Genomic DNA, 10,513 nt, shown 5'->3' on the forward strand with positions numbered 1-10,513 from the left:
TGATCACTGCCCGCATCACTACTCTGGACGGTTCTGACTTGTGGACAACTACAAATGTCTAGCTAGACTGTAAACTCTCCTTCCAGACTCATATTAAACATCTCCAATCCAAAATTAAATCGAGAGTCGGCTTCCTATTTCACAACAAAGCATCCTTCACTCAATTCAATTTTGTGTATCCTATGTGTAACGCTGTGTTGTTTTGTCGTACTGCTTTGCTTTATCTTGACCAGGTCGCAGTTGTAAATGAGAATTTGTTCTCAACTGGCCTACCTGATTAAATAAAGGTGAAATAAAATGTTAAAAATTAAAGAGCATGCTATACGGTGGCTTCAACCGCTGCAATTTATAGCTATGTAGGGTTTTGTGCTTTATCCCCTCCTGTACTTCCGGTTCACCACTACTGCCTGGCTGCGAACGACTGTAACCCCATCATTACGTTTGCTGACGACACGATGGTGGTAGGACTGATCATCGACGAGGATGAGTCCGCCTATAGAGAGGAGGTCAGTGACCCGGCAGTGTGGTGACAGGGCAAAAACCTCTCCCTCAACGTCCGCAAGACAAAGGAGCTGCTCGTGAACTACAGGAAATGGACGGGTGAGCTCGCCCCCATCCATATCGACGGGGTTATAGTGGAGTGGGTCGAGAGCTTCAAGTGCCTCGGTGTCCACATCGCTAAGGACTTAAAATGCTCCACACACACCAACACAGTTGTGAAGAAGGCACGTCAACTCCTCTTCCACCTTAGGAGGCAAAGAAGTGTAGCATGGGCCCTCAGATCCTCCAGAAGTTCAACAGCTGCAACATTGGCTGCATCACCACTTTGGCATTGCAACTGCTTGGCATCCGACCTATCCGCTACAGAGGGTAGTGCGTACAGTCCAGTATATCACCGGGGCCGATCTCCCTGCCTTCCAGGACCTCTATACCAGGCGGTGTCAGAGGAAGGCCCTAAAAATCGTCAGACTCCAGCCACCCAAGTCATAGACCGTTCTCTCTGCTACTGCATAGTAGTCTGGAACCAACAAGACCCTGAACAGCAAGCCCCATAAGACTACTAAATAGTTCACCAAATAGCTACCCAGACTGTACATGACCCTTTTTGTACTAACTCTTTTGACTCATCACATACGCTGCTGCTTCTGTTTATGATCGATCCTGTTGCAAAAGTATCCAGACCCTTTTGATTTTTTCACATTTTATTGTGTTGCAAAGTGGGATTAACATTTATTTAATTGTCAATTTTTATGTCAAACAGCTACACAAAATACTCCAATGTCAAAGTGGAAGAAAAATTATATATATTTTTTAAAGATGAATAGAAATGAACAAAAATATAGTCATTGCATAAGTATTCAGCTCCCTGAGTCAATACATGTTAGAATCACCTTTGGCATTGGTTACAGCTAGGAGTCTTCTTGGGTAAGTTTTTGAGAGGTTTGCACACTTGGATTGTGCAATATTTGCCCGTTATTCTTTTTTAAATTCTTCAAGCTCTGTCGATCATGGCTAGACAGAAATGTTCAAGTCATGCCATAGATTTTCAAACAGATTTAAGTCAAAGCTGTAACTTGGCCAGTCAGGAACATTCACTGTCTTCTTGGTAAGCAACTCCATTTAGGTCATTATTGTGGAATCACTACAATGTTGTAGTGAGACATTGGACTCTGTAGCCGTTTTAATATCATCAATGTTCTCATGGTAACATCCCTGAGCGGTTTCATTCCTGTCCTGCAACTCAGTTCAGAAGGGTGACTGTATGTTTGATGTGTCTGGGTGGTTGAATCCACTTAGTGTACAAAACATTAAGAACACCTTTCTAATATAGGGTTGCACTCCTTTTTGCCCTTAGAACAGTCTCAATGTGTCGGGCATGGAGTCGACAAGGTGTTGACTCCAATGATTCCCACAGTTGTGCCAAGTTGTCTCGTTGTCCTTTGAGTGGTAGACCATTTTGATACACAAGGGAAACTGTTGAGCGTGGAAAACCCAGCAGTGTTGCAGTTCTTGACACAAACCTGTGCGCCTGGCACCTACTACCATGCCCCGTTCAAAGGTACTTGCATCTTTTGTCTTGCCCATTCACCCTCTGAATTTCACCCTTAATAGTGTATATAAAGAGATATTGTATGTCTGATTTGTTATTGTTACCAATCACTGCCCTTCTTTATGAGGCTTTAGAAAAGCTCCCTGGTCTTTGTAGTTGAATCTGTGCTTGAAATTCAATACTTGATTGAGGGACCAAACATATGTTGTATATATGGGGGACAGAGGAAGGGTTAATCATTAAAAAATAATGTCAAGCCACTGTATATGTACATATCTAGCTCAATTACCTCGTACCCCAGCACATCGACTCGGTCCTAGTACCCTGTGTATATAGCTACGTTATCACATTGTGTATTTATTCCTTGTGTTATTATTTTTCTTTTGGCATTGTTGGGAAGGGCCTGTAAGTAAGCATTTCACTGTTGTTCTACACCTGTTGTTTACGAAGCGTGTGAGAAATACCATTTGATTTTGTGTTTATAGCAGTGTGATGTATGAACTGGTAACCTACCAGTATATCATTGGAATACTAGCACTCTGTATGAGACCGTGGCTACAGTACCTAGCTTTTGGAGTTGCAGTTTGTGTAGCTAGCTCGTGACATTGATAGCATTGCACGCACCTTCAACTATCCTCCCCCTCGATCACTACCATTTTCAACCACCTTTGTCTTTGAGTTTTGAGCATGTAGTACATTGGGGAATGCTAGAGAGGGTTTGTTTGACATGAAAGAGGCCTTGGTACACAACACAAAGATAAACGTCCCCCAGGCCCCATCCCTCCTTAGCTTTCATCAAGCTCTTTTGAAGCGTCTCCCCTATGGAGTGACAGAGCGCTACTGTGGGGCTAGCACAAGGCCCAGGAAGTGACGAGGCCTGGGACTTGATGTGTGAAAGAGCCTGGTGACAACTGCCCTCAGCATGGGGGCCACATTGTGATCATTGCATCTTCCCAGGTCTTCCTCCTGTCCTGGATTCTGATCTCTCCACCTGAATGCTCTGTGTGTCTGTGTGTGAGTGAGAGCGAGAAACTTGATGTGATAACATAGCAGTTGTAGTGAATTCACTAGACTGCCTAAAGGAGAACCTTGGGAAACAAGTGCAGTATAGCTTATCTTTGTGGTCTGATACAGTTTGGAGCTGTTTAACACCTTTTGTGGTTGTGTGATAGACTACTGAGAACTTGTGAGAACTTGACTCCTATAAATGTATCAGTGGGACAGTTTGGTCTCCCGTTGTCTTTTAACGAGTGGCTGCCGAGCAGCCGTATGGAGAGCGATACGGGTTGAGCTAATTAGCGAAACTGAAAGAATTCCAGCTCCAATCCCAATTTCACTCCAGCTGGATGTGCCGTCTCCGCAGTGGAAACCAACTGACCCAGAGGAACAAAGCCTCAAACCAAACCCGACGACATAAAAGCCCCGTTGCTACAGCGTTTCGCTCCACGCCTCCAGCAACCGCGCTCTTGTAAAGCTGTCTTCCCATAGTTTACGGAGCAGCAATGGTACAGTAAAAGTCTGATTTATTCATCTTTATTTGTCCTCTTTTATACACCGTAAGAGAGAGAGTGAAGATGAAGACAGACGGAATAAATGCGGCAAAGCACAGAAAGGCCAAAAGAGAATCCCCAGCTCGATCCGGAGGGGCTCGTAAAGTAGATTTGTGAGGGGGGGGGGGTCTGAAAACAAGTCTCCTTTAATCTCTCTCCCATCTGCATCAGCCCTGCGGTTTGGACTAAAATGGCCTCATTGTCTCGGCTCAGTTACAGTAGCATTCTGTCTGAATGATTCACCAGAAGAGAGCGAGAGATAGTAAATTTCCTGCCGGCAAAAGAGAAACATTTCCCATGGAGAGTTAAAGGCTGAGGATGAGGCAGATGGAGGGAGCTGCATATTTCAATGGCTTTGAATAAATCTGTTTTTAATAACCTGGCCTCACGAGGAGTTCCCACTTCTAAAAAATAAAAATAAAAAAAACAGTAGATTTCACAACCTTGCGCCGGGGTCGTAAATATTAAACAATTACGACCTGCCTGGCTGTGTGGACTCATGGAGAAGCTCTCCTTTCCACTAGCTTTAAATCACAGACGCACATCTGCTCACAGGCCTATACCCTTTCATTTCAAAATGGTAATGAATTATCCGAATGGGAGATTAATTGCAGGAACCGAAAGCTTCTCTCAGATCAGGGTTATGGATCATCAGCAGTGACAGGAGACATCCGCACATGTACAGTAGCATACACCCAGTTAAATACACCTTGTAACATTACTCTGGCATCTAAAGAAATAAACCTGAGTAAATCCTTCAAAGCTCATTCTTGAAAGCTAATTGATTTGTCGTAAATGTTCCCCCAAGATGCAGAAGTGCTGTGCTGTATATGGCTGGATCAGTGGGTCAGTAGAACAGTAAGTGTCGCGGCACGATTCTCCACTTTGTTTGATGACAGACGCTTGAGCACGTTGGCTCTTAGACTTGTGGAATAGTATTTTGAGTGTGCCACTTGAAAATGATTTCCTATTGATGTTTGCACGACCAAAGTCATGATCAATGTGTATCCACCTAGTAATGCAGCCACCAACAGTAGCCGTCCAAGCTGATGGTCTAGCTTCTTGCTAATCCCTTTTATAGCACAGCTGTTTCCCCAGATTCGCTGTGTGATTCACCATAAAGCAGTATACTGATGCATTGCAACCCTCTGCAACCGATCGAGGAACCAGGCCAAAGAACACAGCCGGAGAGGAAAAGAATCTTGTGGCCATATATCATCATAGAAACGTTAATTTATTAGATAACCAATGAATTATGGGAGTCTTTATTCAGACCCAAGGCCATGCCCATAAAACAGAGATATGGCCCATCATGTTACACGTGTGAAGTATCACTGAAGACACCCAGGGTTTGCTTTGATGTCTTCATCACTGAAAAATAGGCGTTTTGATAAGACTGCGCAATAGGGCTTGTGTTAAAAAGGTGCTCCCCTCTAAGTGATGATGGGTTGCATTATTCATACTTAACAAGACCAGAAACATGCTGGTATGTGAGGGAGCACAAAATGGAGAATGATCCCCCCCGATGTTCTCTGAGGTATTTTGGCCTCAACATCACCTAGCCTCAAAGTAGCCTCGACGCTGCCTAGCGCTCGTTAGCGAGAGCTAAAAGAGAAGAGGAGGAAAGGAAGACACTGGGAGGAGAAGAGGAGGAGGAAAGGAAGACACTGGGAGGAGAAGACTGGGAGGAAAGGAAGACACTGGGAGGAGGAAAGGAAAACACTGGGAGGAGGAAAGGAAGACACTGGGAGAAGAGGAGGAAAGGAAGACACTGGGAGGAGAAGAGGGGGAGGAAAGGAAGACACTGGGAGGAGGAAAGGAAGACACTGGGAGAAGAGGAGGAAAGGAAGACACTGGGAGAAGAGGAGGAAAGGAAGACACTGGGAGGAGGAAAGGAAGATACTGGGTGACGAAGAGTAGGAAAGGAAGACACTGGGAGAAGAGGGAGGGGTTGTGGGAAAGAGAGAAAAAAGAAAAGCAACCAGAAGCGCTAGCCAGGAACTCGTGCCAGTAAACTCCGAGACAATGAACCTCCGCCAGATGTTGCGCCATTCGGCCTTGCTCGCTCCGGCAAAGAGATGCGAGCCGACTAACCATTTTTCACTGTCAGCCAGAACAACAGGGCCTTGCAGAGGGAAATTAAGACATGCGCGACGTGCGACGGTGGTGGCGCCCTGCTCCGACGTTGGCTGCCGAAATTACTGGCTGTGGAGAGGAGAGGGAGAGAGGTGGTGACTGTGACAGTTGGGGCTGGCGTAGGAGAAAAAAGCCCGAACACACGCCACCTGGCCGCTGACAGCTCTGTCAGAACGCATCGGGTCTCCCGCGACACAGCGAAGGGGTTCTGATCCGGTGTGCCGTCTCTCAGGGGCAGGGATAATTGTCATCAGCGTCAACAGAGCCATCGTCATGGTAGCACGTCTGCCTGTATATCGTTGTGGCCTAACTGTATCTGTGCAGACTGCTTTCCTCTGTGGAGGGAACATCACTGATCTAAAATGGAACTGGGACAACAACTGCTGATGAATATACAAAAATAGCTTAAAACAGGATGAATATATTAAAATATTTAAAATGGGATTCAGTTTGTCGAAATGTAGGTCAACACAACTGAAATGGGCGACGTGAAATGTTCATCTGAAAACTCATTTGTCGAGTGAGACTTTGTCTAATCCCCTTTCTTTGGTAGCTGGGGAAAACCTGTCGCTTCTCTCCCGTACTCTTTAATGAACACTGACACCCTTGTCAGCACCAGAAAATCAACCGATTTCATTCGGGAGGAGGGGAAGGGTGCAACCCCCTATACCCCCTCAAACCCACCAGACCTTAGTTGCTGGACAGTCTTCTCCCAGCTGTTTCTTATTCATCTTGGGTGAAGGGGGTGTCCCTGTCTGTCCCTGTGGTGGGGGTTTGGGGGGCTGGGGACCCTCCTGTCCCAGTGGTCCATTGCCTTGCTGTCCCATCAATAACGGCCAGGGTGACAGGGCTGAAGGGGGCACAGTGCAGACCCCTGGCCTGAGGCCTGTCCTCCTGATCAGCCAACAATGCCCACAGTTTGGGCCCTGCCTGGCCTGGCAGCCCCCCAAATGTCACACACACACACACAGCTCATCCAAAATAGCTCCCTCTTCCCATTCTCTTGCTTGGTTTCTCAAACAAAGCCACAATTGCACTCTCTTGTCCTTCCTCTGTTTTAGAAATCTGGCACTTTAGAGCAGGGGATACATGGGAAAGAATCCACTGCATGGGAAAAAGGGAGGCATGGTGTCTCTTTCTCTCTCTTTCTCTTTCTCTTTCCCTCTGTGCAGCTACAGGTCTCTATAGTATGTTACGTACCAGCCGGTATCATTCCCTCCGGATCTCCCCCCACCTAGAGGAGAGTTGCCAGGACTGGTTCATCTCTGCCTGCCAGACAGCCATGTCTTTCTCACCACTCCACATCTGGCCTAAAACCCCCGCCTCCCTCCTTCTCTACCTCTCCCTCTCCCTCATACAGACCCTGCAGCCTTGCTTCTCATCAATTACGTCTCTGATGTGGTAAATATGCCTGCACACAGCAATATACAAACTCACTTCAACACACTCGCATACGTCCATACAAAGTCAGATACATACTTCACCCGAAACCATAGCTTTAATTTCGTACCTAAAAGAACACAAACCACCACACACAAATGCTCACCCCAGCACACAAACATGCTGTGGAATAGCAGGATTTTGAGTACAACCAGAGATGGTAGCATCCATTTGCACGCACCCCACCATACAAAACACAAAGACAATGCCTTTAATCAAGTCAAAGAATTCCACCACCAGCTTCACTTTACCGAAGAAGTCAAACGAATTGGTAATACCATCAGTCTTCTAGCATGTATGTATTCTAAATAGTAGTATAAAGGCTAACGCCAGAGCATCTGGTCCTTCCTTTGTGGCTTAGCCAATAAACTCAGACCAGGAAGTCCCGGGTGATTGCGCCAATGCCCATTGGTGGACTGATTAGAGTCGGAGATCTGTGCAATTAAAGCAGCGTGACAACTGGTAATGAACCTTTTGAACAGGAAACACACGATGGACTATTTAAAAGAAGTGGCTTCATCCCTCCATCCATCTCTGACGGAGGAAAGGAGCGGAGGAGGAGGAGTAGTGCAAGGAGAACAACGGGCGAGAGTGTCAGAAGACATCAAACAATGAATCAGTCTGAAATCTATGATCTCCAGCTGCTCCAGCTGTTGCTGGGACTCAGAGCAGAAGAGGGAGAGGAAACACCAACAATAGGAAAACAGCGGCATCAGATTATACAGGGATGGAAGTGCTTGGCGTTGCAAACACAGATTTTGTCGGTTGGTGGTGTGTTGATGAGGGATCAGGTCTGGTGAAAGTGGCTGGGCTGCTGGTGTGGTGCAGATAGGGTTGAAACTGATATACAGGTGTGACTGAGTACAGGGGGAAAACAGGCATGGACCTGAGTAAGAGGGTTTCAAGGAATATTTACTGTTGATAGTGTTGAAGCTTTGAGCCATGGCTGGAAGCGTTGGACTAAGTTCTTTGAACTAGCCTACACTGTTTGTGGTTATTCAAGTATATGTACTGAACTGAATTTATTCATAAATTACCGGTTTTGGTCATCAACATTTCTTTTTAGGTATCAAGTAAAGTACTGATCTAAAATGTGAACTAAAGTGAACCTACCTTAAAACAGTGAGCTGTGGCTTTTCAGTGAGCTCATCCCAGGGCCAGTAGGCTGCTGGGTCGTAGGCGTCAGAGAGGAGTGTAAGCCTCCCAGGCGTTCAGCAGGAATGTGTCGGCTGGATGATGAATGGCTGCTGAGAGGCCTGAGCCCAGAGGCAGAGCTTCACCGTGATGCTCACCTGGTCAAGTTGTGTGGGCAGGACACTGCTGGGTTTGGGCTACTGGGGAGGTAGAGGCAGGGACTGACCCGTGGGGGTGTGTGTGTGTGCGTACACCGGAGATAGACTTCCAGGTATTCCAGCATCCACTCATAAGGGTGCGTGAGGGCAGGCGGTGTGAGAAGTGTACAGGAGTAGAGAGCAGCCTAAGAAGGGGGGTGGACAGGGGTAGGGGTAAGGGGAGTTCAGCCAGAGGTGTCTTGTCAAGTGGTGTGAGGGCTCGTCTTCTGCGCTGGATGTGTTATCGGAGACAGGGAGGTTTGGCGGCAGAGACTGTAGACACCTCTGTGGCCTGCCTTTTGCAGGCCTCTCCACCACAGGACCTGATGTATGGTGATTAACTAGCAATGTGGCCACTATGTTCAATCATTACTCTCACTGCGGCTACAGCTAAATATAGCTCCTCAGATCTTATTTAACTGGAGAAATGGTTTTGTTAGATGAGTAATAATGACTGCTTGAAATAAATAATTCAAATACTGAGCTATGTTGTATCCTAAATAAAACATTTGGAAACAATATTATTTTATACTTATACAATTTCTCAGAGAAAGAGATTTTGTTCAAGTCATTTAAAAAATCTCAAAAACGTAGTGGCAAAATTATTGACATCCTTAAATATTCTTATAAATAAAATAGTCAACAGTTTAGTAATTGGTCTCATATTCCTCGCTACATCAAGCTTGTTGCAGGCTTTGGTTTTTCCATGTATGTTTTGAGGTTGGACTTTAGCATGTATAGCTTGTTAGCACATAAGGCACACTAATTGGTGTCAACTGATTAGTCAATATGTGTTACACCTGTGCTATTTGCCGTCTCGTTAGTCAGAGGTTGTTTCACCTGTGCTGACCCAGGGCTCCAGTTGTCTTGATAGATGTGGAGGGTTAACACCTTTAGTTGCCTCTCCTTTTATCTGATTTCGGTTAGCTTCCTGTCAATAAGTTTGGTGTTGGTATTTATTTTGTTTGCCTCTTAGTGGGTAAATTTAGTGGGCACTCATGGTGGGTGTCTTTTAGGTTCCAGTTGTTGTTGCTAGTCAACTTTCATTGGACACCCCCATGAGTGTCTTTCAGAACCCCTCCTAAAACCCCAGCTGTTTCATTTTGTTTGTTGGTCAGTGACTCTTTGTTAGTTTCCTCATCTGTTTGAGCGACATTGTTTTTTGTTTACTTGCTGGGGAACGTAAGACTTTACAGACTTGTTGGATGCATTTGCAGTTTGTTTTGATTGTTTCAGATTTGCACCCAATAGAAATTAATGCCAAATAATGTGTTGTCATTTTGTAGTCACTGTTGTAATTATGAATAGAATGATTCTAAACACTCCTTCGTTAATGTGGAAGCTACCATGGTTATGGATAATCCTGACTAGAATGAGTAAAACAGTTAGAGGGTCAAAGATCATAACCCCAACCTCCCCTGTTATTGGTAATGGTGAGAGGCTAGCATGTCTGGGGGGTATGACCCTCACAGGAAAAAACACATGAATTACTCATGTGAACAAGTGATCTCATCTGATCATGTGATCTTATGGGAAGTTAATCTGATAACATGTGAATTAACATGTGATAACATGAAACTACACGTGACAACATGGGGATGCTACATTTACATGTGACAAAATGTGTTTTTGGAACACTTCACATGTGACATTGGCGGAGATTCTATTATCTGGCACAGGTTACCGCGGTGGGAGGAGTTTGCACCGGGTGAAAAGGGATTGCATTTGTTTCAGAGCCCACAGGGAAGTCGGCTCAGAAACACAAAGTGACGTAAATTAAGCACATGGACTAATGAGTATGATTCTGTGTTTTCATATGCAAAAGTGATTGATTTGGATTAAAACACCTTATCTGCCTTCCTAATGAAAACGAGTTTGAAAATTACAGAATACACTGAGTGTACAAAACAATAGACAGACCAGGTGAATCCAGGTGAACACTATGGTCTCTTATTGTCACCTGTTAAATCCACTTCAATCAGTATAGATGAAGGGCAGGAGACAGG

This window comes from Oncorhynchus kisutch, linkage group LG6 (assembly GCF_002021735.2).
Source record: "Oncorhynchus kisutch isolate 150728-3 linkage group LG6, Okis_V2, whole genome shotgun sequence".
Taxonomy (NCBI): Eukaryota; Metazoa; Chordata; class Actinopteri; order Salmoniformes; family Salmonidae; genus Oncorhynchus; species Oncorhynchus kisutch.